This window comes from Apus apus, chromosome 7 (assembly GCF_020740795.1).
Source record: "Apus apus isolate bApuApu2 chromosome 7, bApuApu2.pri.cur, whole genome shotgun sequence".
Taxonomy (NCBI): Eukaryota; Metazoa; Chordata; class Aves; order Apodiformes; family Apodidae; genus Apus; species Apus apus.
In genome coordinates, this window is record NC_067288.1 from 10316891 (window position 1) to 10340758 (window position 23868).

A 23868-nucleotide genomic window follows, 5' to 3' on the forward strand; every position below is an offset into this window, starting at 1 on the left:
CTCCTGGGTAGCCAGACAGGTGCATTAAGCACTGCTGAGGGACGTCTTTCGTTTCCTGCTCCACAGCAACCACTGAGTCTGTTGTAATTCCTCATGTTAAAAACTAAAGCCGCTCTGATCCACTAGGCCCTGGATGCTGGAGAAGGCATGTTTTATGACTTCGACAGGTAGCCCCCCAGTACCAGCTTGTGACAGCAGGTAACTCAAAAAGCTGAAGTGCCAATATAATCAGAATACATTGGGAGATAGTGCTCTAACAAAACATGAGCTAGTGTCAACACACTATGATCATGAGAGCTGATAGCAATAAGGTGCCTACAGTGGTAAAAATCAGCCCTAGCTTGTAGTCTACATCTCTGAGGGCACAAAGGTTTTTGGGAAAGATGAAGCTATTCCAATTAATGGCAGATTATAGCAAGAAATGGGTGAGAATCACAGTGCTGTACTGCACTTGAAACTCTTACTAGCAGTAACATCAGTGGCACAACCCACCACTGAAACCTTGGGGTAAGGAAATCACTGCAAATAAAAATCGTAATTAAAAGCTTCAGACATATAACTCCTAATAAACAAAATTATTATTTTAACTTTATAGCAATTCTCTTTTAAGAGGAGAATGTTTTGATGACATCAAAATAACCTGTGTGGAGTTCAATATTCTAGAAAGGAAATTAGGAGAAAAAAAATCTAAGCCGATATAAGACAATGAAATAAATGTCCTGGATTCCAACAAAAGGAGAGAGAGAGAAATGATCAGTTTAGGTAAGTTCCCCTCTGCCTACTGACATGGCAGTCACTGATGTAATTTTGAAATAGTTAACACGATTACTGCTTCAGAGACTTGGAGTCAGATTCCCATATTTGCTATCAGCAACTTGGCTTTAAACTGCTTCTAATGAATCTTAAATGTAATTTGGATATTACATCTTACTTACATTACCAAAATAGTGTAAAGGAGTCTTGCCCTACATGAACATCCTTTAATACACATTAATATGAAAACAATTAATTTAAGTGGGATTAGTTACATGTTTTTATGTCTTGATCTCTGTGATAATCCTCTTTAAGACCTCTATCTAAATAAAACTGTATACAACAAAGAGAATCTTTCACCAGTTTGTGAGAACTAGGCCTGTTATGTGTTGGGGACTTCGAAATGACTGGAGAATTAGCAGCCGTAAGTAATTTTGTATCAGCAGGCAGCCATAAACAGATCTTCATATAAGCCTTCCAAGCAGCAGCTCTTCAGCTGGACATGGAAAATACTTACATATTTTCAAAATTATATTTAAGCCATTATGAGATTTCTAAATAATTAAACACTAATAATTACTTCTAAACACTTTACTGGCAATTAGTGTAAAAGGTAGCTGAAGGCTTTCCCAACACCACAACCATCTAAAGAGAAACCCACTCTTTTCGTGTACAGTAGTTGAAGATTGATATTAAATAGCTCCTTGCAGGCAGGCAAATAAAGTTGCTATTTATTTTGTTTTATGCTGCTCATAGAATTAAAAATATTACCAAAACTACTGACATAGTCTAAAAGTTTTGGCTTTGGGAAGAGGTACCTGTTTAACAGGCACGGTGAGGGCAGGTGGCTGTATCACAGGGTTTGAACACACTCAGCCCCAGCTGGAAAACAGTTACTTGAGCTAACCAGGGCTGACTGGTCCCAGTAGGGCTTCTCCTCAATTAGCTGGATTTGGTTTGTTTTAGTGCACAGTGATGTCTGTCTGTACCAGGCAGCCTGAACTTTTACAGTGGAGTCTGAGGTGCTCTGCAAGTGTCCCTGCCCGGGACGGAGCGCAGGGGCTGGCCTTGCTCCTGCTGGGCAGCAGCTTGTCACACCAAGTGCACCTTCAGGAACCTCACAGCGACAGGTGACAGTGACCCCAGAGTGAGGATTCTGGTTACAAACAGAGGTCTAGCAGTAGTATGACCTTTGACCATCAGCAGGGGAGCTGGCATCAGTGCTGGAGCTGCCATTCGAAGGTTAAAGTCCCAGCACTGCCGCTCAAGCAAAGCCTCTGTCTCTCACCAGGATGGCTCCTCAGAGGCAGCCACATGGGCTTAGGGCTTGATTGAAGATGTTGCTTCTTTCAGGATGCTTCCTGTCCGCACTAACGCCTCATGGACTTTTTTAGTGAGGAACAAAGACAGGGGGGTTAACCTTTCTGCAGCGTGAATATTGGAAGCTGTATCACAGATTACGTGCTGTAATAGGCACCTAGCTAAATCCCTACAGAGGATTATAACTTACATTTTCAAATGATGAAGGCTGCTGAGGTCAATCAGACCAAGATTTTACGAAGGAGCAAAATAAATTCTCAAGAAGTGAGTCACAGCAACAGATTTTTATACTGCTGCCTCAAGGTAGTTAGCTCAGAAACACAAGCCAAAAAATAAATAAAGCCTGACTCACATTTGAGTGAGGCTGTGCAGTAAATTACTGCATTCAAGTCACACTTTTGGAAATAATAGAGTATTTCTGTTTCCTTTCCAAGAGATCATTACAAGTAGTTAGTTTGGTACTGTGCTGTACATTGTAGACAACTAATTAGACAGTAATAGCTAATAGCAGCAATTGCCCCAATGCTTACATTCTGCATGTGGTTTCTAACAAGGAATTACTTGTTTACCGTGACAGAGCCAGATTATGAAACCCTTAATTGGGAGATACTACCCATCAGGCATTGTCCTGCTAAGAGCAAACAGTCAGTGTGGTAGAGGATTGGCAAGGCACAGAATCTCTCACTTGATAATTGATTTTATCAAACTCACTGCATTCATTATTTGGTTTGAGAGCATCTCAGTCAGCGTCTCCAGAATTATTGTTGTGATGAAAACAGAGATGGCTGTAGATGAGTTTTTAACCATCAACAGTCTTTCACTGCTGCAGGGACAGCATTTTAATTTAAAGTGATTTAAGTTAAGAAGGAAAGAGTGCTAAAATCTCTGTGGAAGATTTGATGCTCTTTCACAGAGGTCCCAAGTGAGAGGCATCTGGATGGCCAGACAAGCACTTTGAACTCTGATCTGCAGGCTGAACAATGTACAGTCTCCAAAAACAGAAAAAAGAAAATTAAAGCATGTTAAAATCAGTAACTGCTGGGCAGAATTAAAAAGATTAAACCAGAGAGGATCTGACTGGCCAAAAATAACTAATAATGCTTAACAACTTTGTGCACTTTTAAGCTCAAAAGTATATTTCAGATTATGGCCCTGATTTTGCATCCAACTCAGTGCAAACAGGCCCTTAAAATTCAGATTGTAAAAAGATACTTAAGCCTTTAAAGATCTTGTTCTTTGCCTAGTGTGACAGAGACCTAGCTAATTAATCTTCATGACAACACTTCCATGAGGTATGGGACCCTATCCCAAATTTAGATAATAGATGAAGAATTCAAGATAAATGCTTTTGCATGATGAACTCTCTAATCCCTGATTATAATTGTACTGGTTCTTCAGAACCTTTAGGTAGACAATGTGAAGGCATGAATGACACTCAGGGTAGGTCTCAGATTATTTGTTCATGCCTTTCTCCAGTACTATGAACTGAAAATCATAGGAAAGCATTTTAATTTCTGCAGCACTGAATGCATTGGTGCATTTAGCAAAGGCACTTAATTCCTAGCAGAACATTTTGTCTTTTTATTTACTTTAATTACTTTTTGGAAATGCTTTTCAATTTACTTTAAGAGGCAAATGGAGTTTTGTTTCGTCTGAAATATCTCTACCCACTTTTTTTGGGAAAAGCCTAGTTACTGGTAGTAGGTAATTTAGTGCTTCTGAGGCTCTTTGACTTGGCAACCTTGCTGATGTTATTCTTACTACTTCATCATTCTGGCATTAACGGTACCTTGAGGGAGATCTACTGGCACTGACCCAAGTGTGGTTTTGTTATTCCAGAAGCCAAATATTGGTGTTTTCCTCTTGTAACAGCAGGTATCTGGCAATATAATCACTTTCCTATTTATAGCTTTTGCAATGTCATAAGGTTCAGAACGCTGGTACTGCTGAGCTCTGGCTGAACAATATGGCAAGTGTTCCAAGAAAACCTAGGGTTTTTTTACACTGGACACATATTTGGGTTTGAGAATCTGAAATCCCAGGGGATCCCGCATTTCTTTCTATCAGCACATTGGCAATTGTCCTGGTGAGGTCAGCCCATCCATGGGAGCACTCCTTGGACAAGGCTGCAGAGGGTATTATCTCCATTGTTGTGCTCCGCTCTTGTCGGCGCCTTTTTGCCTGAGTCACTTTTCCAGCTAACCTGCCACCCCGCAGGAGGTCTGGCAAGGAAGTCATGTAGGAGATACAGGGGGTCTCCCTAACAAGGAATAGCTTCTTGGGTGTCTCCACCTTATATTTGTGGTCTGATACAGATCTCATCTTGCTCACTTTGTGATTATTTTGGACTGTCCATGAGTTTAGAATGGCAGCCATTGTGGGGGTAGAAAAAAGACGTGTCAAACACTGCAGCTGAAAGGTATCACTCCTGGGCAAGGGAAGGCGAGTGCAAAGGGAAGCTGGTCCCTTATCATGGACAGACAGTCTCAGTTATCACAGTGATCACAGAGGGACCTCAAGCACCAAAAAACTGAGAAATCACATCACCTCAGTGATGAAAGGGGGAGCCAGGGTGCTGGGATCACAAACAAAAATATCTGTTTTTCTTTTTTTGAGGGGGAGTTATAAATTACTGCATTCAGAGTTTTGGTCCACAAAGGAAATCTGTGGCGATCAAAGAGTCTGAGAGACGTGTTGTGAGAGCAGGGAGGGCCCCTGCAGGCCCTCACAACCCTGACCAGCCCCACCTGGGCAGCACATGTTAACTCTGACCAACCCCACCTGGGTCTCCAGCCCTGGGCCCTATTTCAGCTCAGGCTGGGACCTATCTTTGGTTTCTTCTCCTGGGTGGCTTGCAGGTTTGTGTTGTAGCCCTGTGTATGCTGCTCCTGATGGGGTTCCCTTAGTGACCCTGCTGCAGGGTTGTCCTCTGCTCCTGCATGTACCCCCCTGTGTCAGCTGACTCTGCTCCTGCTGCTCCCTGGCACTTGCTGAGGGGGATGCAATTAACAAGGAGCTGGAAGTAGCAGAAATGCAAAGCTTTGCAGCTTACCCTAGGCAACAGTGGAGCAGGTTTGTATTAGCTGAGTATGGAATTATATCATGGGATACCAAATCATGGGAGCATGGAAATTCTGTGTTAGGAAAAAATTCAGGAAGACTCATGGTGTGAGGAAACTGGAACATCCCTGGGTGGGCTCATCCACCACGCTGCTGTAGGTGGAGCAGCAAACGCTCCCGTGCAGGGCAGGGTGATCACTAGGAACTGCACCAGGCTGGTGCCTCCTCTCAGTGGGTGAGTTGTATGCATGGGACAGGAGGTTTGCTTCTAGTAGGTAACAGAATTGAAAAAATAAATGTAACTAGTCCTATGTTTTTATTCCCACAGACAAAATGAAGAAATGTGCCTTGCAACAGTGGTGGAGGCAGGTGGGATGTGATAGCTGTGGCTTCTGCAAAAGGTTGCTTGTAACTTTCTCATTGTTAGGCATTGTTAGGGTTTGCTTTTCCTCCTGGAAGACAGCTCTTGAGTAACATCTGTGGAGGCTCAGACAATGCTTTGATGCAGTGAGTTCTGGCAATTGGTATCTTCAGACACAGAGCAAGAATTTCAATTTGATTTCTGTGTAAATCAAATGAAGCGAGTAGAAGACAGTGCTGATGTCGTGTTTAGCTGATGAGCTACAACAGTGTTCAGTGCAACCCTACCCTGTGCTCATTTCAGTTACCTGGACAGCTCTTTATGTAGACTGCTCATCACAGCCCTAAAATACAGTCACAGTCATATACATGCTAACTCCCACATGAGGTTAGAAATAAGCAGTGTAGAAACAATTAAAAATATTTAAGTTACTAAAAAAAGAACATACAGTTTTGTAAGGATTTAAATGAAAACTAGAGGGATCTAGATCTGTCAGTTGAAGGAGAGAATTATAATGGTTTTTGTGCTTGTATTTTAAAGGGTGTTACAGTGAAAACTGTTTTTCACCAAGCTCTTACTGGTTAGTTATATCTTATCACAGTAAGATTTTTGGGTAGAACAGGATGGGCTTACACCACAGTCTAAAAAAAAAATCATATCTTTAATACATCTGGACTTTCCATCACCAAATTGCCACTTGCATAGTTCAATGATAATGGTGCATGTATTATTTACTTATTGAGAAAGATGCACAAAACCTCCTATTTATTTCTTTTTCTTTTTGCTATGGTATTCTTCAATCTGGAAAGTTTCTAAGCTACTATATAGCTCAATAACAGAGCTTTAAGAATTACTGGACTGCCCACAAAAGCAGACTGCTGTCGCTGTTTAATTGCACACAGCTCTTCTGTGTTCAGTGTCCAACAGTTTAGAGTAGAACTGAAGACTGATTTATTTGACTTCAACAGTATTTTATGGAAGAACAATATGAAAATGTATAGTGGAAAATAACAAATAATTCCTAAAAAATAAAAGCTTTTTTGTCTCCTCCTACAGTATCTAGGTATAGAGTAATAAGAAAAGCCCACACTGGTACAGGCAGTTACTATAGAGCAAATAATATGAAAAAAAAAACACCTGAAAAACCTTTTAAAAATATCTGCTTAGCATCCAAAATATTGGCTTCTGGGCAGGATCAAATCAGGTAGTGAAAGCCTGTGTCCTGCTAGGAGTATGTAAAAACAACTTAAACACAGAATCATAGAATGCCAAGTTGGAAAGGACCTCAAGGATTATCTGGTCCAACTTTTCTAAGTACTACTGTAGTTTATATGAGATGGCTCAGCACCCTGTCAAGCTGAGACTCAAAACTACCCAATGTGGGGGAATTTATAAGTTTATATTCCATATAAATGGAATAATACATCATACATACAACATTCATACAACATTCATACATCATATAATACAACAGTTCAAGTTACATGTTAGGCTTGGCTGACTGAACATGAGAGGTAATATGGTTTATAATTAGGACTTAATAATTTGGTGGTTTCCAGATTCAGCAAAGCTCAAGGTCTGGTTACAGAGCAGTACCAAACAGTGTCAAATGGGCCACATTTGTAAGGGTGGGTGTAAGGCTGCATCTAGGCAGATGTGTAGAGGGCTGCTCTCCTGCTGTGACCCAACCTTTTCCTCATCGCACATCACAACAGACCAAGGGTTTGCAGCTGCTAATTCTAATTTTATACTAAGTTAAAATAAGATTACTCTTTAAAATAGCACAAACTTTACTCTTCTGCGTTTAAGGGGAACATTGAAAAAAATGGTTAAAAAAGTTTAAAATCCTATTATGACTCTTTTCTTTCCAGTTCAGCAGCTTCCAGTGCATACACTAGAAAATCTCTTTCCTTTAGAGTTGCACCTTCACTATGGGCTCAGCCCTGCCTCAAGCTAGCATTAGTGTGTAATCTAGCAGTGCACTGCTTGCTCAGCCCTCTCCCTGCTGGGGAGCTGACCACACCTGAGCTGGCAGCTTCTCTCCAGGGAAAAATTACTTTCACTGCGTATGTCACCCCAAAGCATCATTATGACTTTATTCTTACAAAGGGCAGCAGGATTTAGGACAACAACAACAACAAATTCAGATTATTTCCTTTCCTACAGAGGTAAAAATAGCACCTGCAAATGCTACTGGGGTCTGCACTGCGTGTGTATCTTTTGCAATCTCTACAATATAAATTCGGCTATGAAGAATTCTGTTGTGGTTTTTGTTGTTGATGGTTTTTTTGTTGTTGTTTGTTTTTTTTTTCTACAGGCAATACTTATTTTTTCCTCTATATGTATGCACAAATGTGAGCACAATTCAAATTTCTTAGCTTTGTTGGCAAATGTTATTCCTTCCTGTTAGTGGAAATGTAGAACATGCTACCCCTGTGAAGTACAGCTGAATTTAATGGAAGGTATGTTATGTTACTTCATTGTGATTGCATTTACTCTGAATACTGCCAAACTGTGATGATGAAGATGGAGATACCAAAATGCACTGTATTAAACTATTCTGATTGAAAAAAAGTTTATACAAAACTATTCTCATGCACTGAAGCACCCAACTCCTGTACTAGGGAGTTAAAAGGAGAAATAACAAAACCAAACCCCAAACTTAACTGGCTTTGTAAAGACAGAGTCAGTGTTTAAGAATTCAGCCTCAGGAAATCAATCTAACTATTTTTTTCCTGCTTGTAATTTCTACCAACTTAAAAGCTGCTATCTGCTTGTCTACATGTGCAGATACAACAGACAGACATTCTGCACTACCTGTGGGATACTGAGCATTAATTATGGCAAGACAATGAGCAGAAGGATACCAAATCCTCCATGGTGTTCATTAATGGCTGCCTGTGACAAACCACTGTCAACTTTAACAATTTTCCTGGGGTGTTTCTGCTTCCCCTGTGGGAGACTTAAGACTGCTAGAGAGGATTTTGAAGTAGTAGCAAAAGTTAAATAACTTTTGTCAAATGCAATGCAAGACATAGTTAGAAAAAAAAAAAGTAGTATCTAAAATTTTGCTTTTTTTCTTCCAAAAGAAAGTAATCTTCTTAGAAGAGATGGTTGTATCAAGTATCTGTACAGGCTACTCCAAGTAATGTGTATATTCATGAGACCATTACCAAAATAATAAATTGATGTTTTACTAATTATCAGAATGAGAGAAACACTGAGTGCAATTCAATTAACAGTTAATTCCACAAATCTGAATAATACTTTAATTTGTTATCATTGAAAGTATACAGCTTTGCTAAGGCAAGGCAGGTTGTCTTCCCCAATTATGACAGTCCCTTATTTTGCATTATTATCACCCCAGTTTCAACAGACTATCTGTGTAATAGGATGTAGTAATGTAGTGTATTTGCTGTGAATAAGGAGAGCAAAATGATCTCAATTAAAGCTCTAAGAAAACTTTGTCAATGCATGTTTATGTAGTGTTTTATATATTACTTTTTAGCTCTAAATCTCCAAATTACTGATCAGGTATGTTCAGCTGCCCACAAAGGTACAGCTGGGGGAGATCAGACAGAGAGAGGTGAAGTAACTAATGCTCAGACGAGTGGTGGAAAAGGCAGGAATAGACCCTTTTCCTTTGCTCCACAGGGTTTCTTTTCAAAGAGAAGTTCTTTTTTGTCTTTGTATTAATTCTATGGCTAATACCATAGAGAAAAGAAACAGCAGAGCCAGACAATAAATAAAAAGGACTAAAGAGAGGAATAAATTCTTTTCTTGTTGGGGATGTCTCAGCTGTGCTTTGGGACTGTGCATCTGTAAGCACTGTTCATCCCACTCCACAGTGTTATTGATTCTGTGCCTGTGGATTTAATCCAAAATTGTATTTCTACAGTAACTGTAATTTTATTTCTGATTCTTAATGTCAGTATTGTTTTTGACAATTTCTGACCTGCTCCTCTATTGCCAATATGTCTACTGCCATTTTTTAATAAGATTTAGAGCCAATGGATTAACACTGAATGTCAAACACCACAATTAGAATTGCTGATGTTATGCAGAAACACTGCTTTTAATGTATTAAAAATATCTTTCTTACTATTGCCACAGAATCTTCACTCATTTGTTACAGAATTCCCAGGCTCAGAGGACCCTTGTGTGCATGTGAACCACTTGAAAGAAGAATGAAAAGGAACATAAACAAAAATGACAATTGTAAGTGAAAACCCATTTCACCTCATTTCTCCTAGAAGGCGGGCTACATTGCTTTTCCTTCATTTGTGTTTGTCAGGAGGATAAAGTAAATATTTTTAATGAATCACAGTGTATAACTACATAATATGGAATTGTTATAGAAACAAATTTAAATGTTGAATTTTATTAGACAGCAAAGAGCTGCCTTATTAACATTCACAAGGGATCATGGGATGTCTCCGCACATTCGGATTATAGTGCATAGTACTCTGAAAGGGAACGAAGACGCTCATCAAACCCACATTAGGATACTCCACCAGTATAAGTAATTCAATTAAAAAACCGCAGTATCTTTTGAGGGAAGGTTGCAAACTTTGTGATAAACTGGTATTGTGTTCAGTTCTGTGCTGGAGATTGCAATGCCATTTTCTTTATGATACATATTGATAATAAAAAATATCTGCACATCTCTGAGAAATATACAAGTGTTTCCTAAAATAATTCATACTGTTACCTGCAAATTTGCAGTTCAGGTATGGTATGTGGATGCACTGACTCCTAGCAACCCATCATTTCCAAAACTTATTTCATCACAGCATGTTGAAATATGGAGAATCCCAACTTGCTTGTTGGCGGGGAAGGGAGAAGGAAAGCAGCTGCTCTTCTGTCTCATGTAGATGGCACGGACATTATGCCTGCATATCCCTGCATCATCCCTGCTATTGCCTCTTGGACTCTGCTGCCTCGGGTGGGAGACTCAGAGCAATGGAAACTGGGGATGAAACTAGTTCCCAAAAATACTTCATGGCCTCTGTTATTGTCCCAAATGACATGGAATACCTTCCAAGTCCGAATGAGAATCTTATGCCTGAAATAAAACAGAAGCATCTCCAAGTGCAAGAAAGGCTTATGATTACATATGTAATACTTTCAGTTAAAGCATCGGATGTGCAGCATGCAAGCCACTCCCTTCAACTGAGCCAAAGTTACTTACTGAGTTGGTTGTAAAGTAATTCAGATTTGGAGATGTGTGGTAAGGGTGCGGCAATATGACTTTCCACTTTGAGCCTCTGCATACCTCCACTGTAACAAGGAGGCATCATCAGCAGGTTAATTGGGCTAACTCAGGCAACCCTGTAAGTAAGACCAGGGCAGCCTGGGCTGTGCAGCAGTGCTTAGTATTTTTATGCTCTTTGCCTACAGGAATGTTTTGCTGCCAAGTCTTTATCTGTGCTGTTAACCCTCTGATGAGATTAAGCCTGAGTGAGTATGCTAGGAGGAGACAATTGTAACTCATGAACATTGTAGAATGAATATGCCCTAAATAATATTTGACTTTTGGTAAGCATTAGGTGGGGAAGTTTCTCACAAGGAGAGACTGATGTAATTTTTCTATAGTGGAAAAAAAGTAGACTTTCTACAACTGCCTGCTGGGATGCCTGAAGGTAAAGTTAAAGGACAGGGCATCCTTTTATCCTAATACATTCAATCTATTACAGAGTAAGTTGATAAGAGAAGCCCTATGTATGCTCCTTTCCACTGTACCACCCTGGGAAGCAATAAATTACAGCATATTATGTTCCAAATCAGTTCTACCCATCACAGGCTTGTCTTACAGAAGACGTGATAAACACCTTGGATAAAATAATGCAATTAACTGCTGCCATTTGAAATCTGTAAAATTACACTTCCTTATACCAGCCTGTCTAGCTGTTCAACTATTTTTGAGCAAAAATGCTGTTTAATGACCTGCCGATTGGCTGTATGACTACTTTCCAACTGCCTCTGCTTCTTGCAGTGGTAAAGGAAAGGTCAAAAGCTTGCACCAGCTGCCAGTATTCTGGCAGCACAGTCCAGAGGCCAGGGATGCTGAGGGCAGGAGTGGACCAGGGCAGCCCAGCTCCCTCTCCCACTCCTGTGAGGGGCACGGTGGCAACATCAGCTCCCTAACACTTAGATGTGTCCCTGATGTAAGATGCTCCCACGGCTGGATAAGGCAGAACTTAAGCCAGAAAGGCACAAAGTTGCCTTGCCACAATGACAGATATGCCTCCATATAGCATTTAAACAATATAGTACCATTCAGCATGTATCTTTAAAACAAGTTTTAGGCCCCAGTTTGCACTAAAGGAGCTTATATGAAGTATACTTACGAATGAAAAATAGCTGTCTATAAAGTAAGTTCCTATTTGTAAGGGTGCAAAAATGAAAGACCTCAGAGAAGGTAAGGTATTCTTTCCTCTGACAGAATTTAGGTATGCACTATGCTACAAAGCTAGATGACTCTCTCTTTACAGGTATGCAGCATTTGCATTTTTTACATAAAAACACTTTGCGTATAACATCTGAGTATTTTCAGGCCCTAATAGTGTTTTAAGGACAAGAAGTGACATACCTTTGCTTATAACAATGTTTTTAGGCAGCATACAACATCACTCTGCTCAACATGGCCATCTGTGATATATTAATGCAAAAATAAACACAAAAAAGAGAAAGCAACTTCAAAGGATTTACGCTCTAAGATTTCTTCATTTTCCTTTCTCCTAATTTTTGAGGGGCATTCATTGCAAGTGCTGCAGTGAAATCAGTGGAAAATAGCTCTAAATTCTAGTTGGTAACTTAAGTCAACATAGGACTAAATAATTTTAAATGGATGTGAGATTATTTTTGTGAATTTTGTTATATAGCATTTGAACATGATAGTTAAATAATATTTCATGGGGCACTTGCAAATTCAAAAAGTTGGCCAACAATTAAAATATATATAAGAAGAAAGTATGCTTGTTAAGGTGTCTTGCATTTTAGTAAGTCATAGTGGCATACTAAGGTTATTTTAAAGGATTTATTAGTGTAATTTATTCAACAAGCAACCTGAGAAGTACTCGTGTCTGTCATAGAAGTTATTTTAAAAAAATCTGTTGTTTATCTCTTGCTTCCTTGCAAATGTTGGTGACTCTCACTATCTATATTTCCACATGTATCTGTATATATTTTGGAACATAGTACTGAATAGCTTTAAGTTATAAAATCAATTCCTCCATCTGACATTATGATGAGAAAATTTCCTTTCCAAAGCTCCAATATTTCTTAGGCTGGTTTTCTAGACTTAATTTTGTAAACGTTATTTTGTAGATGTAAGAGTTGGAAACTTAGAATGACAACAATATATGTATGTAAAACTTTGCAAACAGCTTTAACTCTGACTTAGTGTTTTCTTGTACAGTCCTGTACCTTCCAGAAGTGGAGTAATTGTCTGTATACGTGTGGATGACTGGTAACCTGGTTGATGCCAGTATTTTTTTAAATGATGCTAAAAAATGGCAAGTTCTGATTCTTTTTTTCTGCAAGCACGTAAGGAAAACATTTTAAACTGTATGTTGAATACATGAAGAGAGATGTAAATATCTATTTTGTTATAAAATAGTTTTATGCCACATAAAACATTTTATTAGGACTTTATGGTTTTATTTAAATTCTCTGTAGTTCCTTTCAATGAGGCAAATCCTATCCTGAGATTTAATTAATTTAATTCCTAGTCAAGAATTTGGTGAAACCAACATATGTTCTTACTGAATACAACCTGAACAGCAATTGAATAAAAGCTCTGGGAGATATCCCAGTTCTTATAAGGTCCCAGATCATCCTGCCACTTCCCAGCAGCTTTCAGCTCGGCATACATCACTCTTCTCTGAAGTTGGCCTGCCTTGCCATCAGCTGCTCTCCTCCGATGATGACATTGGAGGAAAGTGACTTGCACTAGCTTTTGCATGAGAGAAACTGAAAGTCACTGTTCTGCTCCTGGAGCTTGGAGATAGGGCAGGGCTGACAATGAGGTCCCTGCGGTGCCCCAGGGCTCTGGGGAGGCTGGGACCAGGGAGCACCAGCCATAGCCCTACCTGGAGGCAGATAAAAAGGCAGTAAAACAAATATGTGACTCAAGTAAATCTGAAGAGTAATTGTGTTTCTCTGAGTGTAAGACAAGTGTGTTTCATAACAGTGCTTGCCTTACCAGGTATCATTTTTTTGTTAATTAAAGAAATGCTTTATAATAGAAGAGCTGTCACAAATGATATAATTGCTATCACTTTGATATCTTAATTAAATTACACCACAGGCTGTAAGTCCTTCAGGGCACTTTAAGATGCTTGATGTTTGTCAGTCACCATCTTGAATAAGATTTTGTTTTTTTTCAATACCAGCTTCAAATGCATGCCTTTATTAGATGGGTCTAGGCTAGGAGGGCAAGGTCAGGCATGGGCTGCTGTAACTACAACAGATAAACAGACTGATAGGGCAGATTTGTGGGCGTTCTGAATAGATGATCATCCTGCAGAAGAGTTTAGGATAAGTTTTGTGGTAATGGTGCTCAAATTCTGATTTTGTACTGGATGGCCTGCATTTACCACAACCCCCCCCCCATATGTCAAAGATTCTAAACTCAGTATTTCTCATCCTGCTATTCTTTCCTGTTCACAGCTGAGGGGACCACCAACTCATCTTCAGCTTACCTCGTGGTCCAAGAGACAAAACTGTGTTAAATACAATGGGAATGTGTAAAATGTTTATAGTTTAGTTACATGAACAAAGTTAATATAATGGTCTAAGCTAAGCAGAGAAAGAAAAAAGCTTTCTGCTTTGGTATTGCACTAGCCTGTCCCTGAGTGGTCTGAGCGCACAGCTTGCTGAGGGGCATTGCACAAACAGGGATGAAGACAACCTCTGTCATGAGTGATTCCCCATCTTGACAGTATTTTGATACATTTGATTGTCAGTTTTATTATTTTGTTGATGGCCAGCTGCTCTTTTGTCACCATCATGATGACATGTTGTCATGCATTATTAGTCTTAGAAAAGCTCAGGTGTTCACGTGTTGCTGTGTCTTGGAGAAGGGGATGCAGAACAGCCACAACCGACACTCCTGAATAAATAAGAAGTAGGAAAACCTCGGGAAGAAATGCAAAGAATAACAAGAAGGTTTGGCCTTTTATGTATTTGGTGCTGTTACTCTGATGTGTGGGATGGACAGGTCCTTCACATCTCCCTCTTAACTCCCACTAAAGACTGTGGGCATCTTTGCATGGATTTAAATTGAAGCAAGACTCTGAATTACATACTGAATTATGGCAGCAAGAGTCTCTAAGATGAAATTCTCCCATAAGAAACAGCAGAAAAAATAACGAAGGGACACACTGTGTTCAGTGGGGGATCCTGTGAGTAAAATCAATCTCTTAATGATGAATAATTGTAAAGGTTAAAAGAATGGCATTATTGTGATAAGCAATATACCCCTGCTGTCATCTGAGATGAGGATTTTTCTCCCACTGTGTTTTATTGTTTGGCACTATTTTATTACTGGACTTCACTTCATGTAGAATTAATTGTTCCTTATTATATGTGCATTTTTAAAAAACCCACCACTTATGAAGTATGACATTTAAAATAATTCACCAAGTGAGTTAAATTAAATTACAAATAGATAGAATGCTCTGCAAACAGAGCTGTTGCTTTGGGAGCAGGCTGCAGCTTGCTGCTGGCATGGCCCTTGCAGAATAGGATGTCATGATGCATACGGGCGCTAGACTTTGGAAACTAAACTTTTCTGAACTGGTGAAATACCAAGAATAATAATTAAATGTGAGAGTCATCATGTAAGAAATATACCGTAAAAGCAGCACCCCAGACTCCAGTCTCTCTAGTGGTTTCACACTGTGTATTTTTAAAATACCTCTTTAAAGGGCAGCAGTAGTGTAAGTCAAGTCAATGGTGAGAGGCTTCATGAAGGATTTATTTGGAGGGTCGAACCTTTAGTAGAGCAGAGGAGTTAGAAGGGCTGGGGAAGGCTTACTTAGTTTTTACAGTGATCCAAGACAAACCAAGTTATTTTTTAAGGACAATACAATTCCCTTCTTTCAGTACAGCTGCTTTTTCAGTTTTAGAGGGAACTCGTGTTTTTCCAACCTTACATGACATAATGCAGAAGTTGTCACATACAAAGTAGATTTAGTGCTACACACCTAAACTACTCCAGAGCTTGAGGGGAGATCATCTTTAGCCTCCTGCATGTAATCAATAGTGGCTGAATAAAATCTTCGGAAAAATATACATTTACTCTTTAGTGCTGTGAAAATCTAGTTAAAATCTGAACTATATTGCTTAGATTCTCATCTTTAATGAAATGTAATGGGAAATGTGCGTAAATCAGGATAAAGTGGGAATAACTTTTGTGACTTCATTAAAGCTGCAAGAGACCAAAAAATTATGAAATTAAATCCTCAGACATGTATTAGTTTTCCCCATGGTGTCTTTAATTAAAATCAGTTTTATCTGAAAAATGCATTTAGACTTCAGAAGCTCAAGATTTTTATGCTCTCAGATATGTGTAAACTAAATTACATTTTGGTTCCCTGACTGATCACAACTGATGCTGATACCATTACTGGGATTTTTACTTGTTAACATGCAACAGAATGGTTAGTTGCTTCAGAAATGTAAAGTGTCAGGGACAGAGAAGCAGCAAACAGGCATTTTTTCACAGGAATCTTTTACTGACACATGCTGTTGCAAACCTTCTGGCCAGAGAATAAAATATGAATTCTTTATTCACAGCTGAGAGCCTTAACTCCCCAAAGTAGCTTCCCTGAAGTCACTCCAACTGTATGTGTGAGCTGATGGCATGAACTGCCTGTGATGCCTTATAAATGGGATCGGTGACTGGAGCTTCGTGAGAGGGCCTGCTTACAGGGATCCAGCTCTAAGGCAATGCAGCCCTTACTCCTGCATGTCTACAGGTAGGCGTTGGAGTGTGTCTGCAAAGAAAGTCACAGGGAGGGTAAAAAAAAAAAAAAGGTACAACTAAATTTTGAAAGAAATTAGTGAAAACTGTTGGCAACACCAGATAAAACTGAAATAGAGAGGTGATACTGGTAAGAAACAGGAAAGGAAGAGTGAGAAAGAACTGAGGCCATCAGAAAAAAAGACAAAACCAAACTGAAGTTTAAAAAAGACATATGATCTTTTTAATACTGTTTTTCTTCTTCTGAATCCTTGATTAATTCAGGTAATTCGTCTGAATATAAAAGCCACAGCTAAGTATTTCTTTCCTAAATGGTGATACTGAGAGTCCTGTGGGTTCCTCTTGAAAACTGGTGCTGGAGAAGGTCTGCTGTTAATGTAGTCCTACTTATTTCCTATGAGTATGCAGGTGAATCACCCCGTGGCAGTTTACTTATTCACTGGGCCAACCATCTTTCCAGGCAAGGTTTCTAGCTAAAAAATACCTTTTCCATCCCTTCTCCATTTTAGCCCTCTTCCTGTTTTTTTTCAGGTATTTGGCTATGATTAATTTCCTTTTCCTAGAACATATTATAGCAAAGGTACTTGTGTCAATCTTTCCTCATAGCTGTTTCTGACCAATCATACCCATAGTCAGTATTTTAATAATGGTGCCAATTTCTTTATTCCAGGAACTAACACCCTCAGAAGGGCAACCATTATAATCGGCAACAAAATGCACAGTATTTCACCCATACTTGGTCCTAAGACAGTGGATGTGCTCACACGGGAAAATCAGGGAATAACTACAACACAAAAAGGCCCATCAATGCCAGTGAGACTCCATCCTGTGTTGATAATGTGAGTGCTGAAAGTGTAAAGGTAATAGGATCAGAAATGACTCAAGGGTTCCAAGAGGTCTTGGCTCCTCATTCCTACTTTTTTTTTTTTTTTTTTTTTAAATCCATGCTAACACAATCCAAACAGCATCACTATGTCCATGCACATAAAATCACACCTTCATGTTGCTGTGTATGAGACAAAGAATCAAGTGTTCAGTCTGAAGGCAGCAGCCCATCTACAATGAGGAATTTTGCACATAAGAAGAGCATAAGAAAATGAAAGGTTTCTGTCTTATGATTGATCAAGAATATGGGATGGAGAAGTGCTTGATTACAAAAAAATGGATTACCTTTATTTTCCTGACTGCCTAATTTCCCCTCATTCCTCCATCTTACTGCACATTATGCTAAATGACAAAAGTGGTGAAGACCAGGACAAGAACTTCTCATAACAGCCAGAAGTGCAACTTCACAAACTCCTTTCTTCCTCTCCCTTCTTTTCCCCAAATTTTAAAGATGCTGTTATAAAGAATATACGTTAATGAAACAGGAGCAGCCTCTTATTGGAACTTTACTGTAATTTACTCTTTATGGCTTGCAATATTAAGTCATTTTACTTAACACGCCACTTTTTAAACTTTTTAAAGGCATGAGGATTTGGAGAAGGAAAAGTATTAAACTCAGGAAAAACTTCTAAAATAATTTTTTTCAAATGCGAGAAATATATCACAGCTTAATATCAATTTACTTACTGGACACACCAGGGTATGGGCACGCAGTAATCATTGCAACAAGACAGGTATCATTACGCAGAATTTTGTTTGCTGGATGCAAAGATTTAGTGGCAGGTCAAAACAAATTTATATTAACTGTCTGTTTGGAGCTGTAGACCATATTCATCATCACCACATCTAGCAGATGGCACTTGTTACTAGCTAAGGAATAAAAGTTGACAGTTTATCTCAGCCTAACTGCTTAAAAGGAAAACGTCTTCATATACTCAGGACCTCTAAACCCTTTCTGGCTGAAACTGCTACTAGGTCTGCTAGGAAAACTCTCAGATGCCTGCTAAGATCTTTAATCTGGGTCTAGGGATTATTTTGAATTTTAAAGCAAACATTTCTGTTTTTTCTGCTTTAACATCCCTAGTAAGAGCAAAGAAAGCAAAGTGTGTTACTGAAATAAACAAAGACAAACCCCATGTCCATTGCAAAGTTATATGCTATCTTATACATTACTCCTGTTATTAGTTAAACATTATATGGTAAGGCAATCTTTAAATATTTAGAACAACTGTGATTGCTATGATTTAGTTTTCCTTTTTTTTTTTTGCCTTCTTTTCTGGACCTAATATTTTTACAGCTGTAAACAGCTTTTTATGAACATGTGTTTGTTGTTTGGACAAAAAAGACGAACAGGTCAGGAATATGGACAAAGAGTTCATCTGGTTAATTAACCTATTTCATGAGTGCTACAGGAGACGAAAATATAATAGTTTACATTTGCCTTTATCCTTCACCACATCTGAGGATGTCACCTAATTTAACTTACATTTGAATTTATTCTTGAATTCCTTGCAGATACTAACTGGAGCACTGTGCCACAGGAAGCCTGACATTCCCATTTCTGCCCCAAACTAGACAATTTCTAGAAGAAATATCAAGCAATACATTGTTTGCCTGCAAAGCCTGGGTCACCCTGTTGTCAAATTACAAGATTCAAGGACTGAAAACTTACCATTTTTGCAAATGGTGCAAGAGATGCAGCAAGGATTGAGGTGGGCTTTTTTGTAAATCATTTCCTTCATCCACACAAATCTGCCAATTGGCATTTTTCTGTATGCTTTTTAATTTCCCTTAACGTAATTATAGAATGATAGAATAATTTAGGTAGGAAAAGACCTTTAAGGTCATCAAGTCCAACCATTAACCAAGCACTGCCAAGTCCACCACTAAACCATGTCCCTCAGCACCACATCTATGTGGCTTTTAAATCCCTCCAGGGATGGTGACTCCACCACTTCTCTGGGCAGCTTGGTTAAGGACAAACTGGCCAATGTTTTGGATTGAGTGTGATGTGACCATAGTTATGACAACTGAATTTTCCTTGAAATATAGTCCTTTAAGGGAGGTTTTTGCACACAAAGTTTTTCAGGACCTGAGGCATCTCTGAATAACCAGTTTTTGAGTCGGACAAATACAATGTGAAGCCAAGATGTTGAAGATGCTTTCCCCTGGAATGGGGAACCACTTATGTTCTGCCACAGAGACTCCTGTGATGTCAGGGAGGAGCAGGCAGCCATGAATCAGCAGTTCCCAACCTGGGCCTGGTGTAAGTCATGGAAGCTGATGCCATCCACAAAGAGATGTGGATCATCACAGACTTCTTTTGGATGCTTATTAGAGGTGCCTCCATGCCTAAAGCGACGTTATTATCTCTAGACTCAGGGACTTTAAAATGTCTGTTTTATGCATCTTCTATTTTGTAGCTTGGTTTTAATGCAGACATACGTCTTTGCTTCTTGATGTTGCACGTGGAGGTACCCTCACTCATTGGTGGACCTGCCTGGCCTCGGCATGTTTGCAAATGTTGAAGCCTAAAAGACATTTTCCCCACAGAAACCACAAGGTAAATGTAACAAGTAATCAATCTTCTAAACAGCAGTCAGGAAACCTCTTAATGAACATCCTACACAAACACAATAGTTAATCTAAGCTATGCCCTGAATAGCAATTAATATAATCGGCTTCAAATGTACTCATTTTTTGACTGTCACAGTTAGGCTGTTATACGCAGTATAAACATATTGGTTTGATTTGAAGACTACTAATTTCAGTAGGGAAAGGCAACACAAACGCTTTACGCAGATCAGGTTGGTTGTTCTTATGTGTTCAGACTAAAGCAAAACACAGTGTCAAAGTAGAACAAAAAGGCTATGTGCACTCAGAAATTTTTTAAAAAACAAACAAACCCACCAAACCAAATACAAAACACCCAGCAAACCCAGTCCTCCTTCCACAAAGCCTCACACAAGCAATAGCGGTCTGCAAACATTAAGTGTCAGAGAAAAATATATGTTTGGGCACAGGTTCAATTTAGGCAGTATAAACTTAGCTCTCCTGGACGTGTTATTCTGAGAACCACAAGCTGATCCTCAGCCACCATAAATCAGCTTAGTGACACCTTACTCCTTTAGTCCAGTTGAAGAAAGAGAACGCAATTTTTTTGAGACAGTAGTTATCTTCGTTCTTTCAATTGGTAAGTTAAAAATTTTACAAAGTGAGTGAATTTTGAAACTTTTACTCACCTCACATTCATGTTGGGCACTAAAAGCAGGCAGGAACATTTTACTCCCCCATGGGCAGGTTGGAGACACCTGTGCACAGTAACATTTATATGGTGGCACTGCAGAGGTGTTTTTACATAGTAGCAAAAGCATTTTCCCTAAGGGTTAAAATATTGTGCCTATCTTCCACACACTTCTAACAAAAAATTTCTTTTATACACCTTTTATTTTTACAAATCCTAACTAGTTAAGTTAATGTTGGAAACGCCTAAAGATATGTGCCCAAAAACAAGCTTCTCCTAGGACAAACACAGGTGACTTACCGATTTTCAGTACTAGATCTATAGATGGATGGGATTGACTTTGTGCTGTTTATTTGTTTAGTTTGGCTGTGGTTTCAAAATGATGGTTAAAAAAAAAATAATTAAAAAAAAAAAGGAATTGCTTATCTTTTTCCTGGTGGTAGCTCAAGCCAGTTGAGATTGGATGGATGCTCTCTAGGGACTGTCAAGAAATTCTCATAATGATATTTTTCTCAAATGACACCGAAACTGTCTTGTGAGTCATTAGTTCCATCACTTAAATTTAACTACATATTATGCACTTTATACCACATACATGAAAAGGTAGGGCTGGCCAAAGGATGGAAATTGTGACAGGTAAGAAGAAAATGAATTGTTAATTACAACCTCACTTACAAAGAAAGAGGCTAAGGAGCAATGGAAAAGGAAGGGGAAAAAAAATATTAGAAAATGAATTGAGCTAGGGGGAGGAATGGAGTATAAGAACAGGAATGTTGTAATGGTGGTTCAAGAAACATCCTAGTACAACTAATACGACATAATATATGTATTTGATTGAAGACTTTTCAGTAACTATTTTCTACTCTTCCGTGTACTGTCTCCACAGACGGCTCTTGTTTTCACTTTTGCTACCAGGCTTCAAAACACATCTATGTTTCTCTTTTCCATATAGTGTGAAAAAAATTTTCCTAATTTCTTAACTCTTGAAAGAGCACTTTTTGCTATTTCCACAATAGCCTATGCTTTCTTTCCCTTTGCCAAAGAAGGAATCAGCAACTCCCAAATTCCATTTTTTTGTGCTCCATTCCACAGAAAATGTGGTGTCTAGAAAGCAAGCCTGCTCCTTCCCTCTGCCCTCCCCATCTCTCAATGCTTGCCCATTGCCTTTGGATTTCTTTGTGGCTGCTCTTATCTGTTAGTACCAGCAAGAGCTCCTTCTGCCTCCTGACCCCCGTGGGCACAGTTTGGATACAGTCCCTGCTGCCTGGGGGAGCCTGGCAACTGCATTGTCCTCAGACAGCCTCTGGGATCTTCTCCACACTAGGAGGCATAAGGCAGGCAGATGGGCTCTCAGATGGTGACAGGGACAGCAAGGCACAGGATGTGCAGAAACGTCCCTTGTAGAGAGTGAACAGGAACAGACTGTGAAAGGGGGGTCAGGCAGCTTCCAGTTGTGTTTTGAAGAGGACAGAAATTGTAGCTCGTAAAGGAGTTTGAAATTTCTAAGTCTGGGCTCTAAGCTAGACATCAAACTGAAAATTTTAAAATTTTACTGGAAAGGAATTTAACACTAATAATTATTTCTGTATCTGCATATAAGTTGTTAAAATATTGACACAAAACATGGGGCGGGAGGGGTGGGAAGGAGAGATATAGAGAAGCAAGGAATGGCAACACTAGGCAGACCACAGCTATTATTTGTGAAATTTTTCATAGTTATGGCAAAATCAACCTGACTTTTTATTTCAACAGGTAAAATCTTCTGTTAACAAAAAAACCCACAACACCCCAGAAACCCCCAATGAAGAAACAGGTCTACAGATCCACTCTATGCAGTTCAGTTGCTGTAGTGTAAAGGAGTAGATTAAGTGTGTTAAGGGTATTCCTGCTGAAATGTAAAATGCAAGCCCTGAGAAGCTAGCTGAGCTGTATGAAAGCATGCCAGCTGGGCTGGGACAGGAAAGGAAGGTCAGGAACTCTGAAAAGAAAGAGGATCAATACAAAAGTCTTGAAAGGAATGAATTCGAGTCTTTTGGAGAAACAGAAAACTACGTAAGATGAGCTGCCATAAGGAGCTGCCTGTTCTAAAAATAATAGTGCTTGCTCTTTTGCTCAAGTTTCTTTTTCTTTCTCTTTTATTTTTTAAATTTTTTTCTTTTGTTTTCATTTCCTTTCCTTCTCTGCTTTCCCTTGATTGATAACAGAAAAAAAATGGTGGTGGTTTCTTTTTTTTTATTTTTTTTTCCACTTTTTTCTTCTTTTTCATTTTTCATTTTTTCTTTTTTTTTTTTTTTTTTTGCCTCTATATGCTATTGTGAAACTGCTGAAATCTGGCAAGAGGAAAAAAGCTAGAAAAATTAAAGATTAAAAACATAAAAGTATATTCAACAGCCAGGAAACTGACCAAAAACTTCATATAATGCAGCCATGCAGATGCCAACTTAAAGTTCAGATGGATCAGCATTTCAAGTGAATTTTCTGCAGGGTTTATAGAGAGAAAGGTAAGACAGAAGGCAATACAACTGGAAGAACACTTTAAAGCTTCCTTTGAGCATGCAGTCTGCTCTGCAGCACAGCTTAGCTGTAAGAGATATTCAACTAGATTTTTTTCTTTCTGCAACTTTCTTAATTATAAATGGTTTATTGTTTAAGGGAATTGTTTAAGGGAAATTAGTGAGAAGCCCCACTAAATTAGTCTTCCCCTCTGAAGAATGGCTTGCTTTCCCCAGACTTGGAGAAAGTTCCAGTATCAATTGTGGGCTAGATGCAAGGAGCAGAAGGAAGGAAAGGAAACAGAAAGCTCACCCTGTCTCATTCTCTGCTCCCCTATCTCTCTGTCCTTCCTAAGGCTCAATTTTTTTCTAAATACTTCAATAAGCCAAACCATGGTGGGGCCCAAATCACTGGAACCATTGGCAGTTTCTGAAAAAATACTAGTGTTGATAGAGGAAATGAGAGCAAGCCTGTACTGATTTTGCTAAAGCCACTAATGTTAGTCTGCATTTAACTTGTGCAAATCAGTATGTGGACCTCAACAGCTGGAAAACAGTAATTACTGCACAAAAGGCAATGTCATGTAAAACTAAGATCTATAGAGTCGGTGTTCATATTTTTAGCTCTAAGGAATCTTTGTATTTTCATGCTAGCTACAGCTTTGATGTGCAATGCAATATGATGCATGCTAAAGACATCAGGTATCAACTAGAAGTAAGCAGGCATGAAAGATAAATATCTAATGTATGACTGATATGGTCT

At 39.0% G+C, this 23868-nt stretch overlaps 1 protein-coding gene and 2 long non-coding RNA genes across 9 annotated transcripts in view; 2 read left to right on the forward strand and 1 right to left on the reverse strand.

Annotated features, from left to right (window-relative positions):
* The window catches only part of NTNG1 (netrin G1), a 150129-nt gene that overhangs the window by 91173 nt on the left and 35088 nt on the right, over window positions 1-23868 (reverse strand). The gene's annotated exons all lie outside the window — the stretch shown is intronic.
* Window positions 7825-16453, forward strand: LOC127386908 (uncharacterized). Of its 2 annotated transcripts, none has more exons than XR_007890010.1 (3): window positions 7825-7956; window positions 9608-9712; window positions 16298-16453. It is a non-coding gene; the product is annotated as an uncharacterized LOC127386908 (long non-coding RNA). The 2 variants fall into 2 exon arrangements; XR_007890011.1 differs by lacking the exon at window positions 16298-16453 and adding an exon at window positions 10895-10959.
* LOC127386905 (uncharacterized) lies at window positions 17180-20954 on the forward strand. Of its 2 annotated transcripts, none has more exons than XR_007890006.1 (3): window positions 17180-17323; window positions 18885-19081; window positions 19451-20954. It is a non-coding gene; the product is annotated as an uncharacterized LOC127386905 (long non-coding RNA). The 2 variants fall into 2 exon arrangements; XR_007890007.1 differs by having other exon boundaries at window positions 19793-20954.